A 6,304-nucleotide genomic window follows, 5' to 3' on the forward strand; every position below is an offset into this window, starting at 1 on the left:
GCACTGGGGCTCACCTTAAAGAGCCCCCACAGAGCTTGCTTGAAGCAGCTCTGATTTCCAGGCCACAGGCAGGAATGGCTTGGTTCATTGGCCTCTTCTCCTCTTGGGGCTCCGTGGGACTGGCTTAGTCCTAATGAGAGCTGGCAGACAGAAAGGGAGCAGGGTTAACAGAGAGCTGACTGCCCCTCTCCACGCAGACTTTTCACCTGGCTGGTAAAACCCGTCCCAATTAGCTGCCACAGCAAGACTGAGCCTGGAGCTCACAGCCCGTCCTGTCACCTGCCTTCCCTGGTGGTGGAAGCAGAAGCAAGACTGGGGGACATGACGAGTGTGTGGGGGGCTGTAGGCAGGGGGTGTGTGGGAGGACCCAGTTCCGGGAAGAGGCTGCACATTCTCTGGGGTTTCCACAAAGCCCTGGGGATCTCTTGTGGGACAAACCCTTGCCCCAGCAGGCTTGGGGAGGGGCAATGAAAGAGTTAAGTCCCCCACTTCTTCACCCACCTCCCTGCTCCCCTATGACTGTTCCAATGGCTCCCCTCTTCCTTGTGGGGCTCCTGCGGCTTCCACAGGGAGCCAGGCAGGGCCCTGCCCCTGGCTACATCTGTCAAATGCAAATAGTTGCTAAAGTTATTTAGTGTGTCCTCACGGCTCCTTTTTGTCACTGGTGTTCCCTAGGCAACCGCTGCTGGAATGCAGTCAACTTCTAGAGGTTCTTCACAGGCAGGAATAGAAAATGGCTCTTGCTCACTTCTTGTTTGGGGGCTTCTCTGAGTGGGATCCTTACACTGGGAACTAGAGTCCTTGTTTTCTTATTTGAAAAGAGGACAGAGAGAGAAACCTGAGCAAATTGCCCTCTAGAAGTGGAGGAGGTGGAAATTCAGGATCCCTTTGCTACTTTCTCTGGATGGAGGTGACCAGGGCTACAGAGAATGGCCTTCAACATGTTTATTTCCTTCTGCCAAGACCTTCCCACAGGAGCGACCTTCCCACAGAGCAAGAGAGGTTTCTCTTTTCTTTCTAAAGATTATACAGATCAGTCAACTTTATCTTAAAGCTGTATTTCTCATATAAGCAAAACATTTCTTATAAAAATTTAGAAAATACAGATAAAGTATAAAAAAGGGAAAAATCCCTATACACATTTCCCATAATCCCATCATCCAGAGATGATCACTCTTAACATTTTGATTACATGCTTATATTTGTATAAAAGTCTTATACAATTTACCCCCAAACTCAATGGTTTTACAGTGGTTCTCAGAAATTTTTGGTCTCAGGACTCTTTTACACTTATACAGTCATTAAGGACCTCAAAGAGCTTTTGTTAGGTCAGCTATATCTATCAATATTTACTGTATAGGAAATTAAAGCTGAGACAATTTTAAAATGAAGAATGCACACACATGTATTCTATTAACTTTCAAAGCAATAATGGTATTACACATCATATAACCTATGGGAAAGTCCACTGTACACTCATGAGAGTGAACAAGGCAAACAGCATGCTAGTAGTATTACCAAAAGAGTTTGGACTTTGCACACCCTCTACTAGGGCCTTAGGGACTCCCCAGGAGTTCCCAGACCCCACACCATGCTTTGAGAACTGCTGATTTTAAAAAATTTAGAATTTACTATTGCTTATGAGACCTCTGGTCAGCTGGAGGGCTATTTTGATCTTGACTGAGCTCACTGGTGTGTCTATAATCAAGTGTGGCAGGTGGGTGGCTCTGCTGAACTTGGTGACTCCCTTATGTATTTGAGGGTTAGCTGGTTAGAGTCAGATCGAAGATGGCCTCAGCTGAGACTGCTAAGCTCTCCTCCATGGGGTCTCTCATCCTCCAGTGGGCTAGCCTGGGCTTGTGCACACGTCAGTGTCAAGATTTTGAGAGCTGGAACAAGAGCGAGAGCAAGAAGGCTAGGAGGGTGGGGAGGGGGAAGAGAGAGACGGAGAGAGTGCAGGAGTGCTCATGGCTTCTTGAGGTCTGAGGACAGGAGCACTGTCAATTTCTCTATATTCTGTTGACCAAAGTGACTCACATGGCCAGGAGATGCAAAATAGACTCTACCTCTTTTTGGGAATCGTGGCAAGTCACATTACAAGGGGCATGGATAAGGGGAGGGGAATAATTGTGGCTATTTTTGCAGTCTACCACATACCTTATGTTTGCTTAATGGCTGCATTCGTTTCCATTGAATGGACATGCTATAATTTATTCAGTCCTGATGGCTGGACATCGAGGTTGATTTTAATTTTCTCCTAATACGAATGAGGCTAGAATGAGCATTCTTGTGCATGAATTCCTAGAAGGGAAACTGTAGCAGCAAAAGGTACGAGCTCTGTTAAGGTTCTCCATCCATTCTGCCAAATCTCTCTCCAGAGAGCCCACACTAGTTTATGTTCTCACCAGCAAAGGAGGAGACTGCCTGTTGAGAGACTGATTGCTGCAAGTGTGTGTGTGTGTGAGATCAATCACTTGTTAAAAACTGTTCTTTACGCCAAGTGTAGACAAGGCCTGTGGTCCTCAGTAATTAATTCTGTGGAGTGAAGAGCTACTCTTCAGCCTCCTTCACAGAAATGGCCACAGCTTGAAGAGACTGCTGGGGAGGAGGCTTGTTGGTAGACTGCTGGTTCTGAGTCCATCTATGGGCACCACTTTCCTTTCTAGCCCCTCACTGATCTTAAATAGTTATTTGTTAGAGATTCAAGATGCATCTCTTCCCAAGAGAACAAGAACTATCTTTTTTTAAAACAAAAACTAAAACAAAAACTGTTTCCCTTGGGGAAACAGTTTGACCTTGGTCGTGTGATGGTGAGGCTCTGTATACGGGCCAGTTGACTGAGGGCAAAATCCACAAATCTGAAGTTATCCCTGTGTGCCTTACCCACTCATATGGTTTGGCTGTGTTCCCACCCAAGTCTCATCTTGAATTGTAGCTCCTGTAATCCCTATGTGTCATGGGAGGGACCTGGTGAGAGGTAATTGAATCACAGTGGGGGTCTTTCTTAGCTGTTCTCATGTTAGTGAGTCACATGAGATCTGATGGTTTTATAAGGGGGAGTTCCCCTACACAACCTCTCTTGCCCGCCACCATGTAAGATATGACTTTGCTCCTTGTTTGCTTTCCGCGATGATTGTGAGGCCTCCCCAGCCATGTGGAACTGTGAGTCAATTAAATCTCTTTCCTTCATAAATTACCCAGTCTCCGGTATCGTCATTAGCAACGTGAGAACAGACTAATACACCCACTCTTCCCACTGTTCCACCCCATGATTCCTAGTGTCCACAAGTCAACAAACTGCTTAGTCCACATGGCCCTGTATGATGTTTTGCTTTATTTCTTCTTTATTTCTTACCATGCCCCTTATGTCTTCTCAGACCTGTGGCGCTGCAAGCCCCTGCTCACTAGTTTCCAGAAGAAACCCTGTTGAATAGTTTTCACTGGACGCCTCTGCTTCTGCTATTCCCTCAGGCAGAATTCCTATTCCAACCCTCTCTTTTTTCCATTCTTCATCTAGCTAATTAATAAGCATCCTTCAAAATCCAGCCAAAGGAACTCCAAACGTTCATTTGTGAGGCTGTGTTGAGACTCTCAGTCCCTGAATTGACTCATCTAGTAACAGCAGCTCTGGAGGAGATGTGGGAACCCTGGTTCTTGCTTTATCCTAGCTGTGTGACATTTAGCAGGGCAAGTGACCTCTCTGTGCTACAGTTTTTCTCTTCTCTAAAATGAAAATGACATTAGACTCATGTTTCATTTCCAGTTACTGCATTAATAGAAGTATGTGCCATTGTAATTGCTACTAATGCAAAACAAGAGTTTTTTTTTTTTTTTTTAAAGTCCTACCTTGTGTTTCCTTGAAAAGCAGAGGATAAGACAAGGGTTTGTATGCAGATAATTTATTTTGAAGAAGTAATTTTTGGGAAAGGGTGTTGGGGGCTGGGGGAGAGGGCAACAGGGATTGCAGTCCAATTTAGGTGCATTAATGAATGCGATACCAATGTGGGCCTGGGTCCCTCTGAGCAGTAGAGAATGCACCTCAGCATGCTCTGCTCAAGACACAGAAGACTTAAATATTTTTCCCCAAACAAGTGAAGCACCGTTGGGTTGCCACAGCTCTGGAGGGAACAAAAAGGTGGGCTGTAAGAGTGTGAAATGGTGCATAAAAGATGTCAGACCCAACGCTAAAGTCTACCTTTGCATCCCTGAATCCCGACCTCTAAGCACTGTGCCTGGCATGGAGCGGGCATTAATCCACATAATAAATGTGGAATGGAGGGAAAAGTTCCTGCTGTATTTGTTCATGGCCCTCAGCCACTGGTTACAGTGGGGAGATGTTTATCTTCTGCCTTTTCTTATTCTATGGTATTCATGTCTCTTCGGGGACTGGAAGGAGAAGCTGCTCTGCTTATGGGATGACGTTGGTAAGGCTGACCTCGGTGACGGGGTTGGGTTAGGTGAGGACTTTTTCAGTTGTATACTCCAGGCACCTTGTGGAAAAAGCTGCAAGGTGGGTAGGGTGACCTGGGTGGATCAGGAGACATTTCTTCTTCCTTTCCCATCTCCCATCCTTCCTTTGTTTCCTGTGCTCCATTTACTCTGAACCTAATACCTGAGAATCATCTGAAATAGCAGCAGCCAACCTTTGCAAAGCCAGGCATTTGGCAAAATGTGTTCCATGGAATTCCAGTTCTGTTCTCCTCCTTCTCATCAACCAGAGCAATTGCACTTTTGCCTCTTTTATATACTGAGATTGCATATGTGTATCAGCTGGGATTTCGGTGCAAGCAACAGAAACCAACTTCTTTAACTAAAAAGAAAAGAAATCTATCGGAAGTGTTATGCAAACCAGAGGTCTGTGGCCAAAGAAGTTCGGGAAACAGGGAGTTGAGCAAAGTCCATAGGTCTATCTACTGGGGGACTTCTCAGGATCTTTAGTCTGCTAATACAAATCTCCAAGAGAGAAATATCTTTTGCAAAGTTTTCCAAATTTATTACCTCAATTCCAAGATGTGCTGACTGTAAGATGTATCCAGAGTTTAGTAATAGCCTTCCAGGGTTCAAACCAAAAGGAAACACTATCACATCAGGTGTGCAAATTGATTTTAAGAAGCAACTTGATTTCATAACTTTGTTTGTTTGTTTTAAGGCACCATATGCAGAATACTTACTATGTGCCAGACACTACTTTAAGAGCTTTTAAATAAAATGACTCACTTAATCCTGTCTTTTGAGGTGGATGTGGGGCCTGAGAATGCACTTCTCAGATCTCTTACTGCAAGAGCATAATTGACCAAGGGCCCTGGTTGCTGCATTCTAAATCCACCTCCACATTGGGCAGGGGCCTTGCTTTCACAGGCTGCTCTCAGCCAATGACTGAGCATGTCAGGGATACTGATGTAGGTCCCTTCCAGGGAGATGCAGGGCTCCTTTGATGGTTGACTTTGACTCAAAAATTCCTCAAAACTTTGCCAAAACTTCCTAGAACTGCACTGCAATGGAAGGCTATTTCTACCCAATCTTCTTCCTTCCCTTTCTTTTTTTTTTTTTTTGTAGGAATTAGGTCTACATTGAGGTTTCACAACTTTTCCAGCCTCCTCTGACTTCTCCCCATACTCTTTCACAGGTATTTCCCCAAACAAATGTCTTGCACGTCTAATCTCGTCTTGAACTAACACAGTTGGATCTTTTCTTTCATTTCTAGTTTATAGATGGAAAGTTGAGGACCAGAATGGTTAAGTACCTTGCCCAAGATCAGATGGCTAGTAAGTGGCAGAGCTGATCATCAAACCAAGGTAGTCAGATTTCAGGGGACTTGTTATTCACTTCATGACACAACCTTGCACTTACTATTAATACATGAAAAAGCAAGAAAGTGCATCCTAGGATCTAGGAAATTAGAGATTTTATTAAGTGACTCATTGTTTTTAAAAGTTTTATTTTAGGCTAAGGTATACATGCACAGGTTTGTGATACAGGTAAACTCATGTCACAGGGGTTTGATGTACAGATTATTTCATCACCCAGGTACTAAGCCAATAGTTATTTTTTCTGATTCTCTCCTTCCTCCCACCTTCCACCCTCAAGTAGGCCCCAGAGTCTGTTGTTCCCCTCTTTGTGCTCATAGATTCTCATCATTTTGCTCCCACTTATAAGTGAGAACATGCAGTATTTGGTTTTCTGTTCCTGCATTAGTATTGCTAAGGATAATGACTTCCAGCTCCATCCATGTCCCTGCAAAATACATGATTTCATTCCTTTTTATGGTTGCATTGTATCCCATAGTGTATATATATCACATTCT

At 44.2% G+C, this 6,304-nt stretch overlaps 1 long non-coding RNA gene across 1 annotated transcript in view; it reads left to right on the forward strand.

Annotated features, from left to right (window-relative positions):
* LOC103881973 overlaps window positions 1-6,304 on the forward strand; it is a 148,442-nt gene that overhangs the window by 62,349 nt on the left and 79,789 nt on the right. The window lies entirely within an intron of this gene.

The sequence above is a fragment of the Papio anubis genome, chromosome 2, assembly GCF_008728515.1.
Source record: "Papio anubis isolate 15944 chromosome 2, Panubis1.0, whole genome shotgun sequence".
Lineage (NCBI taxonomy): Eukaryota > Metazoa > Chordata > Mammalia > Primates > Cercopithecidae > Papio > Papio anubis.